General features: G+C 38.2%; 1 pseudogene; it reads right to left on the bottom strand.

Moving 5' to 3' along the window:
• Window positions 1–9,417: 9,417 nt before the first annotated feature.
• On the bottom strand, window positions 9,418–10,411 carry LOC101399325 (olfactory receptor 4C6-like; annotated as a pseudogene).
• Between the last annotated feature and the right edge of the window lie 8,324 nt (window positions 10,412–18,735).

Genomic DNA, 18,735 nt, shown 5'->3' with positions numbered 1-18,735 from the left:
GTGCCAAGCACTGTCCTATCGACTCCACATGTATAATTTTATTTGAGTTTTCAAATCCTTTGAACTTGACAATACTATAATCCCCATTAAAAGTGAAGATTCTGAGGCCAGAAAGGTTGTGTAACTAGTTCAGATGTTCATAGTTAAGCCCATGCACTGCATTAACCTAGGTAGCCTGGACCACAACACCCATATTTTTAAGTACAACATCATAATTTAAAACATTCTACAAAAATGCAAAAATGCAAATTGTAAGTCTCACCATGTGTCACTTACTTGAAAATTCTGGTCATGGCAGTCTCCTCTTCTCTATGGAGAAAAGCCCATTCAGTGGCTGGAAAAATGTGAAGTATGTTTCCAAGCCTCACTTCGCATCTAAGAGAGAAAGGAAAAGCATCTCTGGCAGACGTGGTGAAGAATGTTCCCCACTGCTTCTCAAGCACTGTCTTCACTATAGCCTCCGGAAAAAGAATTAATGAAGCAAAAGTTTCCTCCTTGATTTCCAACTGGAATTTAAAGAGGTTTCTCTGAGGTGTCAGGAACCTGTAGAATTGCCTCTCAGTTCCCTTCAGGGTTTGGAAATTTCCCATCAGTATGACTTTCCAAGACACAGGTATCTGTGGTTTGACTTGCTCAAATGTTTGCAAAACTTTTATGTCCCCAAACAATTAGAGGTTTTTTTTTTTCTTTTTTTGTCTGCTCCTGGGTTTCTATTTGAAGATGCTTTCATTTCCCTTCATATTCAGAAGGAGATCATCGTGTATACTGGGATGGAATACAGTGTCTGTGCAGGGTTGGGGTAAAATGCCTATGCACTCTCTAAATACAAGAGCTGAGTTCTGGGAGAAGGCACAGCATCACTCCATAAGGACATGTAATGTTTTGGGAGCAGAGTAGCAATAAGTGCTTGTTAGATAGTTATAGATTTTATATATAAATGTGCAAAGATGTATAGATTAATCCAAAATATTCTTTTTTCTTTATAGTAGCTCATCTTGATATGCCATGTCTTTAAAAATAAAAGCACAATTTCTAGTTATAAAGGAATTTTTCTCGTTTCATTTTTTTTAAAAAGAAGGAATGACCCGTCTGTTGACTCTGATGGAATGTAGCACTGGGATGGACTCTTGAGGGAAAACTTGGACTTAGCTTGTGAGGTCCCTTCAGGGAGGGTCCATACCAAGGAGTTTGTCACTCTATACACTCTTGTATCCCACCTATTTTTATGTCTGTTCACTCCTCACAGAAAGAAGTAGAATTGAAGTGACTCATCAGAAAAGGGAACACCTAGAAACACCTTCACTTTAATTGCTCGTGGTATTCAAGGACAATTGTTATTTTCTTTGGGGGGGGGGGTTTGTTGGTTGTTGTTGTGTTGATTGAAATTTTAGATGGTTTTTCCGACATAGAAGAACCATCTGACATGGACCACACTCCCAGAGGAGATGATATCTTAAAAATATGACTCAACAGCAGGACTCCAGCAATGAATCCTGGAACCCTGGTTCCTAGTTCAGACCACACTTAGCATCTTCTACTTTATCCCATGCCCTGCTTTGCTTAATCCTTTATTTTTCCTTCTCTTAGAAGAAGCGAGTGGAATAACACTGAAATAATAGTGTGAATATAGGGTGGAGCAGATAATATAACAAGCATGTTATTTGTGCAAAAATAAGGTGAATTCAGAAAAACTTTACAAATCAGAAAAGAGAGAGAAGAACAGAAACAGGCACAAAGACGTGTGAAATTGGGGGATAAGATGGGGTAGATAAACAGAAATTTGCCCTTCCAGAATTTATCCAATAATCAGTTCTCCTTCACAGATTTAAAATTTCACCATCATCATTTATTGAATTACAAATTAAATACTAAGTCTCCAAAGATGGATGATTCGATTCTTGGGCCATTTCTTCTGTTCTTTAAAATTCTTTATTACTGGTGTAGCAAAATGTTTACAAACCAGAGCTTTATGACAGGCTCTGATATCTAGTAGATCTAATCCCTATCTCTGTTCTTCTCACATTGTGTGTATCACCAAGGTTATTGAAACACAGGCACAGATCGATATAAATTTTAGAACTGGTTTATCAGTTTCCATGAAAATATGCTTTGTCATTTGGGGTAGGTATTATTAATTCATCACAGAATTGATGTATCTAAAAGCAAGGCCTCCCTTAGGGTGTGCAGAACCAGTCAAATATTTTTTACAGGACCCAACTATATAAACAATTTGATCTAAAAAAATTAACAGTAATAAACTATTGACTAAAGAGTATACTACAAATTCATGAGTCAGTGTAAGATATAGTGACTTATTGGTGGAGAATTAGGATCACAGGTAGAGAACAGGTACTTATGTATTTGTTTATTGTCCAGTCAGAGCACGGAAAGATTCTTCCTGTTGTCTAGGCTTCTCTCTTCCTATCCAGTTCCAGAATCCATCGATTCTTGTTCTATATCAAACCTTTGTATTTTGGAATAATGCCTTTGAACTTCCTTAATAATGTGCATTTAGTGGGGTTTTACATCATAACTAAAGATACTGCACCATTTATTGGACTGCCCAAGTATCCTGGCTTCCAATGACTCTCTTAACAATATTTTCTTGATAATGAGCACAAATACAAACCAGATGACCAGAATCTGTGAGAAAATGTGAACAGTAATTCATTTCCAGGTCATGTTAAATTGACTGGAAATTTATACCAAAAGTAGAGAACCACTCATCTTCCAACCACGTCTTCCCTTGAACTGTTTGGGCCATAACCACTGCATTCCTGGAATGTGATGTCTTTCAACACTAACCACAGCCCTGCCTTCCACACATCATCACCAGCAGGGAGGACGGATGAAAGGGTTGGCCCCAGACAAAGAAAAGTTGTTCCATTCATGCAAATTATGTCCCTCATCACACATGGTTTAAGACCAACACGTGAGAGCACAGTGGCACCATATCCAGGGAAGGCAAAACATGGCATTAATCAGAATGGCCAGTCAGTACTGCAGAGCAAAAGTTCTAAAGGCCCTTGAAGGAGATAAGTGCAGCCACCTCTGAAGTACTGTCTGACACATGGCATCCTGTGCAAGGGTTTGGGTGACCTGCTTGGTTGTCAGCAGGAGGGATGGACAGGATACAGGGTGCCTGCCACCACCCCCACCACCTGCAGTGCTGTAGATGATGGCACTGTAATCAGACCAAGGACAAATGAGAGCCTAGAAATGCCCACACATCTGGCTCAAGGAAGAGTCAGCAGGGGACCATTCACAGCCTGTATCTTGAACTTGTCCTGTGTTACTCAAAATCAGCACGTATATGCCATTCTAGTAATCAGCTTAGTACAATATTATGAAAGAAATAATGCACCATCTTGTGGAAATCATTTGATTGACACACTGCCCTACTGGAACCAAGGTTCTGGCCACAGGGTTTGGAATAACTTCATAGGTACAGAATTCAGAGCTTCTGGGGCTGTCCAATTAACTCCATGGGTGAGATAGAGTGTTGAAGAGCACCTCAAAGAGGGAAAACAAAAATGATACTCATGCAGTCTGGGTTAGGCTGGGCTGCCCCACCAGAAGGCATTGCCAAGTCCCAAACACTGGAAGAGAACTTGAAAATTTCCCAGAAGACACTTCAAAGTGTGAAGCCAAGAACAAGGGCTTGCCAAGGTCTAAAAACAGTACTATCTAAAATATCAGTTCTTCTCATTGAGGAACATAAAGTGAGTTAGTCATGCAGCTGATGGGGAGAAGGTGTTCCAGGCAGACAGAACAGCCTATGTAAAGTCCATACAGCAAGAACACACCTGGCCAGTAAGAGGAATAGAAAGGTACCAGAGTAACCAGGGAAGTCAGTGAGGGGTTGGTCATAAGAGAGGAGTTTAGGGGAGTGACAGGGCAGCTAGATTATGACTGCTCATTTTAGTAATTGTAAGGGCTTTAAATTTTACCTGAATGACGTGGAGAGCCATTGAAGAGTATTGAGTAGAGGTGTGATATAATCTGACTTACGGGTTTAAAGGCTAATTCTGAGCGCTGTCTTGAGGATCCAGTGTTAGAGCAAAAGATGCCAAGATAAAGCAAGAAGGTAGGTATGAGACCATTGTGATAACTCAGTCGAAAGATGATGATGGCTTGGAACTAGGTAACAGGTCTAAAAGTGATTAGAAGTGGTTTTATTTGGGATATATATTGAACATTGAGCCAACAGATCTCCCGATAGACTGGATGTGGTGAATGAGTAAAGGAAAGACCAAATGTGCTATGAGCTGATGTACAGAATGTTGTGAGAGGAGTATGTTTGATGATGGGGGAAGAACCAGAAATACAGCTTTAGATGTATTCAGTTTAAGAAGTCTATTAGTCATTCAAGTGGAACTATCATAGAGGAAGTTGGATTTCCAGGTCTCATCCTCAAGAAAGAAGTCTGGGCTGCAGATATTAATTTGGGAATCTTGGATATGGAAACAGAGTATGTCACAGAAGACTGGGTTAAATGTTACTGATGCATTCCGTAAGATGAAAAGTGAGTGATGACAATTAAATTTAGTGACATAGAGGTCATCAGTGACCTTGAAAAGAACATTTTCAATAAGTATTAGGTATTGGAGTGTTACTGAAAAGGGTTTAAAGAGAATGGAATAAGACAAATAGGAGACAGATGTTATAGAACCTCTTGAGTTTTTCTACAATGGAGGGAGAATAAAATGACTGATGAAGGAAATGGGAATCAAGGGAAGAGATTATATTAAAGATGAAAGAGATAACAGATTGCTTTTTGAGAATGTAAATGATCCAGTAGAAAAGAAAATGTAGATGAAATAAGGGTTATAGAGAGATTTTTAGACCAATGTCCTCGTACAAGCCATAAGGAGATGAGGTCCACTGTGTAGGTAAAGAGGTTGGTTGCATTTGCATAGCAGCATAGATAATGCATTTATAGAGTAGGTAGGAAGGTAGCATGTAATTGGATGGGTGGTGGCAGATTGGTAGATACAGTATAAAAGTCTATGGAAGTTCTCTTCCAATGGCTTAAATTTTTTCAATGAAATAGGAAGCAAATTCATGTAATGTTTCCCAATAAGTTTGATACTTGCAGTAGCTTTTTTAGGCCAATACCCTTCTTCAAATTAAAGCACCATTTTATTCCTGCTTTGCTATGCCTTTGTCTCATGAATAATACCGAATATTTCAGTTTTAATTTAGAGATAATCATATGATTTACAATCTAATATTAGTAACAGCAAGTTCCTATAAAAAAGTAGTAAGACCGAGATTTGTTTCAGCAGTCAGGCTGCTGAAAAAGAAAAAAAAAGACAGACATTGAGCTGCTAAGTCATATGTTTAATAAGTAAAACTATTTAATGTGAATTAATTTGGGGGACCTATAGAACAGACAAAAGAAGAAATTATGGAATCTGACAGGTAATAATTTCAGCATGAACGGTCAGAACACATCTTACCTATGTAATAGAAGATGTAGATTCTGGACCTACTTTGACGCTAGGAAAATTACCAAAAAGATTACAAATATTTAAGTTTAGTGATCTCATTATGATCCTTCCAGTATTTTAACTCTATATTTAAAATAGAAAATGATCAATAAACTGTTCTTACAGAGACCAATGCTATTACATTGCCATAGGTGTTTTCTTTTTCTTTAACATGAGGCAGAGTGAAGAATCATAAAGTGAATCCAGAAATTTAATTTTAATATATTGTAAGCAAGACGTAAACATTGTGTTCTACTATTGACACAGCAAAAGTTAAATGGAAGCTATGTGCAACGATTTTTGATGCCAGATTGCTGTGTCATCTATAATCTTATGAAGGATTTGATTTTTCATTATTATACTAATAGAGTCATTTTGATGTCTGTGCTCTTTTTTACGTTGCGAGTTAAAAAATAATAGCATTCTGTGATCAGGACCCTGCCTATCTTTCACATCTCTACTTGGACCATGTTCCCCCTAGTCCACTGTGTGCTGATTACCCTGACCTTCTTCACTTTAGACTAGTTCCTACCTTAGGGTTTCTGCACAAGCTTTTCTCTTTTGCCTTAAATGCTCTTCCCACTGATACGCTAAAAGATGGTTCTATCTCATCATTCAGATCTTGGTTTAGAAATCACCTCTCAGAAAACCCCCATGTCCACCTAACTAGATTTACCCAGTCACACATGCACCACTCCATTACAATTTTCTGAGAACCCGTTATCACTCCACGACTTAGTCTTTATTTGCATATATTGTTTGTCTCTTGCACTAGAATGTTAGCTCCAGGACAGAAGGGAAACTTATTTTCTTATCCATCACTGTACACCCAGATCCTAGAAGAGTATCTGACACTTTGTAAAACTCAGAAAATATTTTATAATAAATAAATGAATCTCATACTTACTGAAAATATTTGGTGATAATTAATGCTACATATCTATTAAATATACACATTTGGTATTTAAAAATAAAAATCTTGATTTAAATATCATTTGTTTGAAATACTGTAACAAATATTGTAATTATTGTCATCATATATATAATTTTTATTTTTTTCAGGCGTACATCATTATACTTTGATTTATGCATAGATTACATCATGTTCACCACCCAAATACTAATTACATTCCATCACCACACACATGTACCTAGTTATCCCTTTCACCCTCCTCCCTCCCCTCTTTCCCTCTGGTAACCACCAATCCAATCTCTGTCTCTATGTGTTTGTTTGCTGTTGTTTTTATCTTCTACTTATGAGTGAGACTATATGGTATTTGACCTTCTCTCTGACTTATTTTGCTTAACATAATATCCTCAATGTCCATAGTGTTGTCACAAATGGCTGAATTTCATCATTTCTTATTGCTGAGTATTATTTGATTGTGTATATATACCACGTATTCTTTATCCATTCGTCCCTTGATGGGCACATAGGTTTCTTCCAAGTCTTGGCTATTGTGAATAATGCTGCAATGAACACAGGGGTGCATGTGTCTTTATACATGGGTGTTTTCATGTTCTTTGGATAAACACCCAGCAGTGGAATAAGCTGGATCGTAGGGTAGTTCTATTCTTAATTTTTTGAGGAATCTCCATACTGTTTTCCATAGTGGCTGCGCCAGTTTGCACTCCCACCAGCAGTGTATGAGAGTTCCCTTCTCTCCACATCCTCTCCAACAATTGTTGTTTCCTGTCTTGTTAATTATAGCCATTCTGACTGGAGTGAGGTGATATCTCATTGTAGTTTTGATTTGCATTTCCCTGATAATTAATGATGTTGAACATCTTCTCATGTGCCCGTTGGCCATCTGTGTATCTTCTTTGGAGAAATGTCTGTTCAGGTCTTTTGCCCATTTTTTAATTGGGTTGTTAGTTTTTTTGTTGTTGAGATGTATGAGTTCTTTATATATTTTGGATATTAACCCCTTATCAGATATATGGTTTGCAAATATCTTCTCCCAATTGTTAGGCGGTCTTTTCTTTTTGTTGATTGTTCCCTTTGCTGTGCAGAAGCTTTTTAGTTTGATGCAGTCCAATTTTTTTTATTTTTTCTATTGTTTCACCTGCCCAGTCAGGCATGGTACCTGAAACTATATTGCTAAGATCTAATGCAATCCCTATCAAAATTCCAATAACATTTTTTCACAGAAATAGAACAAAGAATTCTAAAATTTATATGGACAACAAAACACCCTGAATAACCAAAGGAATCCTTAGGGAAAAAAAAAAAAAATCTGGAGGTATCACACTCTCTGATTTCCAAAATATCCTACAAAGCTATAGTAACCAAAACAACATCAGAGTGACACAAAAACAGATACACAGATCAATGGAACAGAATCAAGAGCCCAGAAATAAACCCACACATCTATGGACAACTAATTTTTGACAAGGGTGCCAAGAACATACAATGGAGAAAAGAAAGTCTCTTCAACAAATGATGTTGGGAAAACTCGACAGCCACATGCAAAAAAAATGAAAGTAGACCATTATCTTACACCATACACAAAAATTAACTCCAAATGGGTTAAAGACTTGAATGTAAGACCTGAAACCATGAAACTTCTAGAAGAAAACATAGGCAGTATGCTCTTCAATATCGGTCTTAGCAACATATGTTTTTTTAGTAATACAGCCACAACAGAATGCTGAATCATGCTATGACCTTAGGCTTCCCATATATCTAGTCAAGGGAGGCAGGTTAAAAAGACATGTGTCTCTCTAGTGACAGCCAAAGAAGGATCTGGGAGAAAATAAATACTCTTTGGATTTAGAAATCCGTATCTAGAATGTATCAGCAAGAATCACTCTCCCATAGTTTAAAAAAATATATAGATCTATAGAGTTGTAGTTTTTTCATAAAGAATATGTATCTTCAAGATATAGACACTAAATTCTGAGGTATCTTGACTCCAGCATGATAGATTATTCTGCCTGCTTCTAAAAAGGATGAAAAGAAGTAGTGGAGAATTTTGGTAAAGTGGTGGCCTCCATTTTAAATAGCAAATTACTAATCTGAGATTATACCTGCTTCCAAAAGGAAATTTGACAGCAGGCAAACTGGGCAATTTCTAACTCATAAAGTGTTTATATTTATTTATCCTTCCTTACTGCTTATGCAAACTATGAAATTGCAAATATCAAAAAAAAAGTCTATTTTAGACTTATATTCATTCAATGATATTTATTAAGCACCTACTAGGTGGCTGGCACTATTCTACCCACAGCATGAGTGAATGAACACAATCCTATCCCTTCAGGGATTACAATCTTATAGGGAAAACAGAGAAAATAAAAGTCAAGAAATAATTTTTTCTCCCCAAAGCTCCCGTGCAGAGTTGTATATCCTAGTTGTAGGTCCTTCTAGTTCTTCTATGTGTGACACCGCCTCTGCATAGCTTGATGAGTGGTGAGTAGGTCTGTACCCAGGATCCAAACCGGCAAACTTCAAGCCACTGAAGCAGAGCATGCAAACTTAACTGCTATGCCACGGAGTCGGCACTGAGAAATAATTTTTTAAGGAACAGTTTGTGATCATTAAAATTAAGGATATAACCAGCTGAAGAGCTAGAGAATAACTGAGGGGAAAAGTTAGAGAAACTCATCAGTAAAGACTTGTCTAAGTAGGTGGAGGTTCATCTGAAAATGATAAAAATAAGATGGAGCAAGCCAAGCAAAATCTCTGGAAGAGAGAATTCTAACAGTGATCGGATTAAGAACAAAAGCCCTGAACGGGAAAAAGCTTGAATTATTCAAAAGACAGTTTATACAAGGAGAGAGAGAGAGAGTGGCCAGAGCCTTGTGAGAAAAGAGATGGAGCACAAAATGCACTGGAGAGGTAGGCAGCAACTTGATTGTAGTATCTTAACCTGATTTGCATGCATAAAACATGCCCATGGCTGCTGAGGACCCAGTGAATTGGAATGAATGGGAGAGCAAGACCTCATTGTCCTTGCAGGAAAGATTTGTTCTTAGCATGTAAGCTAGTGACTGCTCAGGGTCCCTTGTTTCATCCACAGCATCTCATGCATGGCGTTCTTCACCTCTGTGTCCCTCAAGGTGTAGATCAAGGGATTTAACATGGGTGCGACAATAGTAAAGGACACAGCCATTGCCTGGTCTATGGGGTAAGTGGCCACAGGCCTCGTGTACAAGAAAATGCATGGCACAAAGAACAAGATGACCACTGCGTAGGTGAGAGCCACAGGTGGAGAGAGCATTATGCCGCCCTTCAGGGCTGCAAGACTTCAGGGAGCAGAGTATGACGACATAGGAAGTGATGAGGATAAGGAAGATGATCACACACATCACCCCACTGTTGAGGATGACTAAGAGGCCCAAGATGTGGGTGTCCATGCAGGCCAGTTTCAACAATGGAAACAAATCACACATAAAGTGATCAATGACATTGGGACCACAGAATGGTATTTGATACATGAAGAGAAGCTGTGTTACTGGATGGATAAATCCCCCAGCCAGGCCCCTCCCAGCAGCAGGCAGCACACCTGAGGCCTCATGATGGGCATATTGTGCAGGGGCTTACAGATGGCCACATAGCAGTCATAGGCCATCACAGTGAGAAGGATGATCCACACACCACCAAAGAAATGCTCTGCAAAGAGCTGGGCCATGCAGCCTTCAAAGAAGATGGTAGTGTTCTCAGAGAGGGAGTCCACAATCATCTTGGGAGCAATGACAGACGAGTAGGTGGCATTCCATGAGAGACAAGGAAGTAAGGAAAAATACATAGGTGATCTCACACACTGACTTGTCATCATGGTTACCACGATGAGTAGGTTTCCCAAAATGGTGGACACATACATGATTAGAAACACAGCAGAGAGTATTTTCTGCAGCTCTGGATTCTTTGTAATGCCCAAGAGACTGAATTCACTCATATTGTTTGGATTCTCCATTTGCTATGGGTTGATGTAAGCACATTGCTCTGAACTGGAAAATCTGCAAAAGAATAGCATTTTTGTTAGTAATCACTGAGTGTATTAGATATTTTTTGCACTCTATTCATACCCTCTTGACCTGCTCTTTTCTCCAACCATTGATACAGCAACCAGATGCTAACAATTTTAGCCTGACAACAGCTTGATCCTACTGATCTTCCCAACAACACCTTCTCTCACCAGTGTATCTCTTGCTTTCTGTCCTGATATTTGCTGCTTGAAATGCTTAGAAGACCCTGCTTCATCATTCTGGTGCATACACACACCTGGAAAGATGAAGGAATTAACACACTTTAAGGAGACCCGAGATCATTGGTAGATAGAAGCCTACCGTTTACCAGTGGATAAATGGTGACCAGCTTAACACAATCTTGGATTAACTGTCTTTCCTTCCCTGCTTCACTCTCCCTGTTCACTGCCTCCATTCTGTTTTCCAAAATAGCCCACCCACATACAAACCCTTCTCTCAACCTCTGCTTTTAGGAAATCTCAAGCTGGGAAGCTGACCTCAGTGTATCACTAGACACACCCAAGAAATCCAAGAACTTGGAACATTTCATATGAATTCTCAGTCTTCTATTCCATATACTCATTGAGCACCTGAATGGGGTAGTTGAAGAGCCTGTTAAGACAGATAGGCCATAACTCAAGGACTCTCTCTTTTTAATAACTATGCTTTTTCCATCTGCATTTCTTCCTTCCTCAAATTGAGTTATATTTTTATGTATTGCCTATAGTCAATGACTTTCTGCTATGTCTCAGCCAGTGGATTATCTTATGATACATTTTCTTCATTTTATAGATAAGATACTGAAGCTTAAAGGGGTGAAAAATGAGGCCAAGTTTCCACAACTAGTAAACATTGAAGCCAAATTCAAATCCAGCTTTTCCTGATTCAAAAATCAATACCAATAGCAAGCTATGTTAAGCTTCTCTGATGATAATATCAAGTGCTCAATATGAAAGAGACACTGTGATTCATGATATAATTTCATTTTCATTACGATCAAGTGAGATAGATTTATGTTTTCTGTGCTCATTTCATTAAACAATTCTACACTAAACTTCAAATGACAATTCCACAATAAAGAGTATGTTCTAGTTATATACATTCATATATAAAATCCAATCCTGAAACTAGAAGTTACAATTACTGACTAAGCTTCCCAGACTCTCTAATCGTTTTCCAGATACGCTGATTAAAGAAAATAAAACATTAAGTCTCTTTCTCTGCTCCAGGAAGACTCCAGATCCAACTTAGCTGACACCATCTCTGAACACTGAGCCTGAATCAGTGTAAATCATTCCTTCCATTGTTCCTTGTGAAGAGATGATTCCAGATGAAACAAAGAATTCTAAAGAATAGTCAAAAATCTCAGTAAAACAACTCATTTATTTCACACTGTGTAACAGCAAGGTGCTAGGTACGTTGTATGCATTATTGCATTTATTTTTCATATCACATGAGATATGTGCTATCACAAGTCCTACCTTGAGGATGAAGAAACTGAGGCTTGGAGACATTAAACATCTCATCTAAAATGACTGGGGATTACGAATCCAGGAAATCTCATTTTGAAACACAAGTTCTCAACCATTACATTATACCACTAAAGAAGTGAACAGTGGCCTCAACTAGCTAAATACAATTGTTACTGCAGACAAATGATATGGTAAAGAACTGCTTCAGTAGCAAACTTCTGTTTGCTAGGGTTACTTAAGCAGAGACTGTCTGTGACTTGGTGGGAATATATTAGATTATTGCTTTAGATGTAAACTACATGTTCTCTTAGACTCCCCTAAATACTCAAAGGCATATTCTTAGAATTATCCCTCTATTTAACAAAGTATACAGTTACCTGACACTCTTTGCCTCTCTACAATATGGACTACCCCCAGCCTCTCCCATCTCCAGCCTAAGCACTTCAGAAGCTCTTTAATAGTCCTAATGAAGTAGAAGCAACACCTTCTTGCAAATCAAGATAGCTAGGTTTTATTCCAGGTTGTCCCTCTAACTGCTCTAATCCTTTGTTACATTTCTCACTACTTCTGGGTATGAGACAGTTATGGCAAATGAATGGAAATCTAGGGCTTCAAAGGAGCTATCTCAGGGACTCTGTCCCTTTCAAACACAGCAATACGGTTCTTACCTGCATTAAATGTTCACATTTCAAGTAAGATTTCCTTTGAGCCATCTCGTGATTTAAAACATTTTAAAACAAACTGCACTATGAAAGATAATAATGCCCCTTCTGTTTTAAAAATCTATGAATTCATCACAAATCTCTTTTGATTACTAGTATACATCTCAACTTCCCAATCTGACATCCAAGACCCTCCCCCATGTAATCAACTTCATCATTTTATATATCTCCCTCCCACTGCAGTCAAGCCCAACTCTTACTCCCCTAGACATACCAGCTAGTCCTGTTCCTTAGCTAAGAAGATCATTGAATTATTGCTGTTATGAAATCTGTGCAGATGCGTAACAAATATCCAGGATGATGGTGGCAGGGGGCATCGGGAGGAAAGCTTGAGGCGTGAAGGAGGAGCGGTAATGAATTTGCTGATAAACAGATGGCATAGGCGGAGGCAGTGAGGAAGTCAGGAGCTCTATAGAAATGGAAAAATAATCATGATGAATATTTGAATAGCGCTCTCCAAAACATTCTCCTGCCTGCTATGTCCAAGCATAGTGGTCAGTAGCCTGTGCTGCGTAATCTCTGATCACATAGCCTACTAAAAGTGGGCTTTTGAGCAAGCTGCACAAGTCCTCTAAGCCTTATCCACCTGCCTCAAAAAAATCAGGACAATGTTAGTTCTTATCGTCATATGGCTTTTGTGAGAATTCAAGAGAAAATCATGAAGTTTTTACTCTCAGTGCCCTCAAATAATAACTACTTGAGACTCTACTGACTTTAATTGCTATTGCCTTGTTTTATTTTTTTGCAGGATTTGAAGCTTCACCTTGCCTCTCTAGTCGGTGTGGCCTGACTGGAAGATAGAGAGAACTAACTCTTGCCTCATCTCTGAAACTCCATGACCTTTCCCACTATCCTAAAGGAGACTGGAGATGTGTGTTACTTCCCTTCCAGAGAGCCTCATCTCTGAAACATAAACACACTCTTTTTATTTGCTAATCTCATCATCTAGATAGAGGTCAAAAGGTAGACACTCCTAAGTTTTGATAATTTGCCAAAAATAAAGTAGATCAAGCCAAAAACTATTGGATACTCTCAAGGCAATTTTTTCCATCCCAAGGCCACAATTTGTGTATATAGATAAAAACAGGCCTGTATTTTAAGTGATAAACAGAATTGTCCATGTGTATAGGTGATCTCAATTATTTCAATGACTTTCAAAATAGTTCAAATTAATAAGAACATGTTTAATATTCAAACAAGTTTTTGAAGTCACCTCTCAAAAACTCAGTCTGATGTCATCTTCTACGATCTCCAAAGGCTGAGTTACCTGATGGACCCAGGAAGTAGAATGTAGACATGGTACAGTAAACAAAATTTCTACATATCATGTCAGGGTCACCAAAGGTCTGGCCCCATCCAGGATATAAGTACTTACAGGAACTTTCTTCTACAAAAATGCTGTGAAGCTAGGACATTAGAGTATTAATGTAGCAAATCCAAGTGTGGAGGCAAGTAAGACCTGCACTGGGAACAAGTCATCCAATCACTTAATGGGAAGTTATTTTTGACAGGACCAGAGTTTCTAAATCGATTTTAAAGAAAGATTTAAAACAGCTGCTCTAAGTGTCCAAGGACTTAAGTAGAAAAACACAACTCATGGTGATTGGTAAAGGAATTCTCAAATTTCATCTAAATAGAAAATTTTGCCAAAAAGACAGCCAGCTAAGCTGTTTACAAAATCATCTCACAGAACTGTGTCTGCCATTTGGCTGCACTTCTTTGAGCTTAATTTAGGCAAACAGTTTGCAATCCATGTCTTACAAGAAACATCATTAATAAGATGTCCATACCTTTGGGTAATACAGGACCTGGGCTAAAAGAGGGCAGAGGGTCATTTTCAAAATGGCACAGAATTTCAAAAGTGTGCAGACTCTGGCAATCATCTCCAATTGCATCCACGGTTTGAGGCTGTGTCTCTACTGCCTCAGGAGCCAATTCATCACTGTTCCCTGTGAATTCCCATCCACCCCTGCAATGATCCACGTTGCTCTAGGGGCAGAACTTTACTGGAGCCAGGCCAAGCTGGATTCTCCACAAACACAAAACCAGGATCAAGTGGTGGTTAACCATCCAATTATTTGCTCCATAACTAAGGTCGTCTTCTTCAATAATAGAATGGCCACAGAGTGACCCATCTGCCTGATAACATAAATGGAAGAAAAGTCAATATGATTTACTCCCTGGCCACCTAGCAAGTACCAAGACCAAATTTTTCTATCACCTAATCTGGTGCTCTTTCATCTTTTAGTATGACAAGGCCTCGTGGCTTAGCGGTTGAGTGCGCATAGCCCGCTGTCATGTCTGGTTCGATCTCGGTGCGCATCGAGGCACCGCCTCCTCCAGCCATGCTGAGCTGGCCCCACATACAGCAAACTAGAAGGATGCATGTATGACAGACAACTATGTACTGGGCTTTGGGGGGAAAATAAATAAATAAAATCTTTAAAAATAAATAAATAAAGAGTATTAATAAAATTCGTGTCACATGTACCTGAAGGACAGTTGACATTATTAAGGATTAGAAAAGTACTCTCAGCTAAAGAAAAAAATAAGAACTAAATTCTGTCTCCTCCATAACAAGTTGTAATTTCTCAAAATGACATGTTTTCAACTTAAAAATATTTGTGGTTATAGTCTTTAGTCTTTTTCCACCTTCAATGTGTAAAAAATATCAATATCCTACATTTACAATGAACTTCAGCTGGATTACAACTGGGTTCCTTAATATAGTTGGGACCATACACTCCTGGGAAGCCTCCTGAGAAGGAAGAACCTCCTCAGTTTTACTTAAATACATAATCCTCACAGGTGATGTGGGCCAACTCCTCTACACTCCGTATTTTCTCTACTAACATTCTAACACTACTCCATGTTCTCACCTCTAACCATGGGTTAAGCAGTTCTCCCTGTCTAATCTTTTTGCTCTTCATTGTTGCCCACTCTAAGGCAATTCTTTTTGTGACATTCCTGTTCCCTAATCTCACTTCCTCCCAAAATACTAACACCACAGATAATACTTATTTATGTACTTTATGTATATCCATGTTTTATATGGAAAATAGTAAGATACTTTCATCTCCCCACAGAAACCATTTTTCTACTCTACCTGGGAGAGAAAAAACATCCCTATTTGTAAATGTGCATGTGTTAGAGTAACTTCTGTGATAAAAAGAAAGGGGAGGGGCGGCCCGGGTGGCATAGTGGTTAAGCTTTGCACAGTCTGCTTCAGCACCCTGGGTTTCTGGCAGGTTCAGATCCTAGGCATGGACTCCACACACTGCTTATCAAGCCATGCTGTGGCAGGTGTGTCCCACATATAAAGTGCAAAGGAAAATGGGCATGGATGTTAGCCCAAGGCCGATCTTCCTCAGCAAAAAGAGGAGGATTGGCAAACACAGATGTTAGCTCAGGGCTAATCTTCCTCATCAAAAAAAAAAAAAAAAAAAAAGGGAAAGAGGGGAAATAACATGGTTATTTAATCTTTCGGCCTAACTAAAAATTTAGTTAGTGCTTCAAAACCACTATACAAATCTGTAACATCCACCTCTCTCTCTGCAATCACCCTCTTAATAAAATGTTTTCCAGAAAACTTATTACTAACACAATTACATTTTTTATTTATTTGTTAACTTGTTTATTATGCTTCTATTCCAGGTATCTGTAAATTAAGTTCCAATCCAAACACAGCCCTTTGTCTGGTGGTATTCTAAGAGTTTCCCCTAGAACTCTCCTTCAGCACACTTGAGGTAGGCACCAAACATAATATTTTTGGATAAATAAAAAAATAAGTCAAAATTTCCTAAACTTAAATGACCATGGAAGCCATTTTTTCAAGTCAATAAATATTAAACACTATGGGAATAAAATAAATGGGAAAAGTCCCATAGAAAACAACATTTAACTTTCTTTCAAGGTGCTACCTTCACGCTCCAGTGCATCAGGTCTCCTCTAATGATTAAGTGATGCTTATTCTTTCTCCAAACATCTCTCTCACCCACATGTGTGCAAACAATTTTCTTTGAAATTCAAATCCATTTGAATTTCTATTTCTTGGAGCCCCATTGTACATCCCACTCTTCCTGGGTGGATATCCAAGTGAAGGGAAATACATCTGTGGACATGAGATTATCAGGATGGCTTTCTCTGACACTTGAGGAATCAAGAGAGTGCAAGTAACCCGGGAAGAAGGTCAAGGGACAGCTCAGGGAAGAAAGTGGCACCTGAAATAAGGGAAGAATGATTCTCTTCAAGGGTGCTCTTGACAAGGCAGCCAATGGATCAGTCTCTGTGTTTTGGATGTTTTCTAACGCCATGCTAGGGCAAGGAGTACTGTGAAGTGGGAAGAGTAGATGATGACAGGAGTCTGAAAAGATTTGATATCCTTGCTTAAATCCTTCATTGTGTTTCTATTTTCTTCCTATATAAAATAGACTAAAGACTAATAAAACTTAGTTGCTAGCATTTAGAGAGTTGAAAGTATGTAAAGAACCTTTCAAAAATATATGCCTCACGCAGTTGGCCTTAAACAAGGGTTAGCCTCACTCCCCTTACTTAATGCCTAATATTTTCACTGGAATTAAAAGTCCATATAAAACCAAAATTTCCTGATATACAACAGATCCAAATATTATTTATCTTAATAATTTTTGGAGTACATATACTTAGTTTCTTTATATGTTATTTTCTAAGTAGTTAGAAAAAATCAATAGGTGGCAGCTGGTCCCTCAAGAGAGATTCTTGATGATGAGGTGCTGGGTGGATGTCTTTTTTTTTTACAAAGGAGACATCTTGAAAATTCCTTGAAATTTTTCACAAACCAGCAAGATCTCATCTACTGAGAATGTCTTATGTTTGTAACTGCTTTGAGTACATTCCTCCTTCAGTTCTCACACCTTCCAAGATTGCTGGGTTCAACAATTTAAAATTCGTGTCTCATTGTAATCTTCTCACTCCCTGCACTGAGCACTTGGTGTCACCCTTAAGACATAATGGGGATTGGCCTTAGTTTCCCTCTCTCTTCAAAATCCTCTCTTTTGTCTTAGAGTAGAAAACAACATTTACTGAATACTTTTCCTATCCTTACCCCCCGGCTTACACTCATCCTCCTGTCTGGACAGTCAAAATGAACCACGCTATTCAATCTAGATTCTGCTTTAAATGTTTACATTCTTACCAGCAATTGCAAATTTGATCATTTTTAATAGACTAAGTGCTATTTATGACATCATCTTCCAGGCCTAGACCTTGTGGGAAAATGTCCTATTTCTTATGAATTTGAGACAGCTCAGTTATGAGAGCTAGAACACCCAGTCACCCCTCTAAAGAACAGTGTACTATGTTCTGGGCATTACTGGATGGTCGTACCCAAATTGAAAAAACAGCTCCATCGATGACCAGTGAGTTTGAGAAAGGAAAATTTGTGAGAAGTAAACACAAGTTGGAATGTTATAGTCAGAGAAGCTTTTGATTTTATAAAGTGTTAATGTAGTAATGTAGAAAAAGATCTGAAATTTTCCATGTACACAGATAGGAGCCATTGCTTAGGTATATTAAGAACAAGTGAGACAAGGCTTACAACAAATTCGATGACACCATTTTTCTTGGGAAGGACAAGGTGAATCATTAAGACTCGCAGAAAGTTTCTATCTAAAGATATAAACATACCACTGGGCAACTTTCTTTTATTTCAAAGAAAGTAGGACTGAGGATCTGAAAAACATGGATTCAAATTTTGTAGCTGAAACTCTTAGGTGTACGTGACTTGAGTGCAAGTAAATTAGTAAACTTCTCTTGACATCAATTTCTCTGTAAAATGGATAGTAATATTGAATCACTACTAATTTAGTATGTGATAAATCACCTAATTGAAGTGCATATGCCTGATAGATAATTCATAAGTGTTCATCTAATGTAAATATATCAGGTATCACACTCTACAGAGCAATAGCTTTGGAACATAACTATATACCTTTATGTTAGAGATTAACAATAAAAGAATGTTTACTCCATCTCTGTTGCTTCAAATGGTTCTCTCAAGTCTTAGATAAGGAAAAAGAAAAAATATCTTTATGCTCAACA

The sequence above is a fragment of the Ceratotherium simum genome, chromosome 34 (assembly GCF_057802395.1).
Source record: "Ceratotherium simum simum isolate JZ-2026a chromosome 34, ASM5780239v1, whole genome shotgun sequence".
NCBI lineage: Eukaryota > Metazoa > Chordata > Mammalia > Perissodactyla > Rhinocerotidae > Ceratotherium > Ceratotherium simum.
Note: the sequence above shows the minus strand (reverse complement) of the source record. Positions and strands in the feature narration are given on the sequence as shown.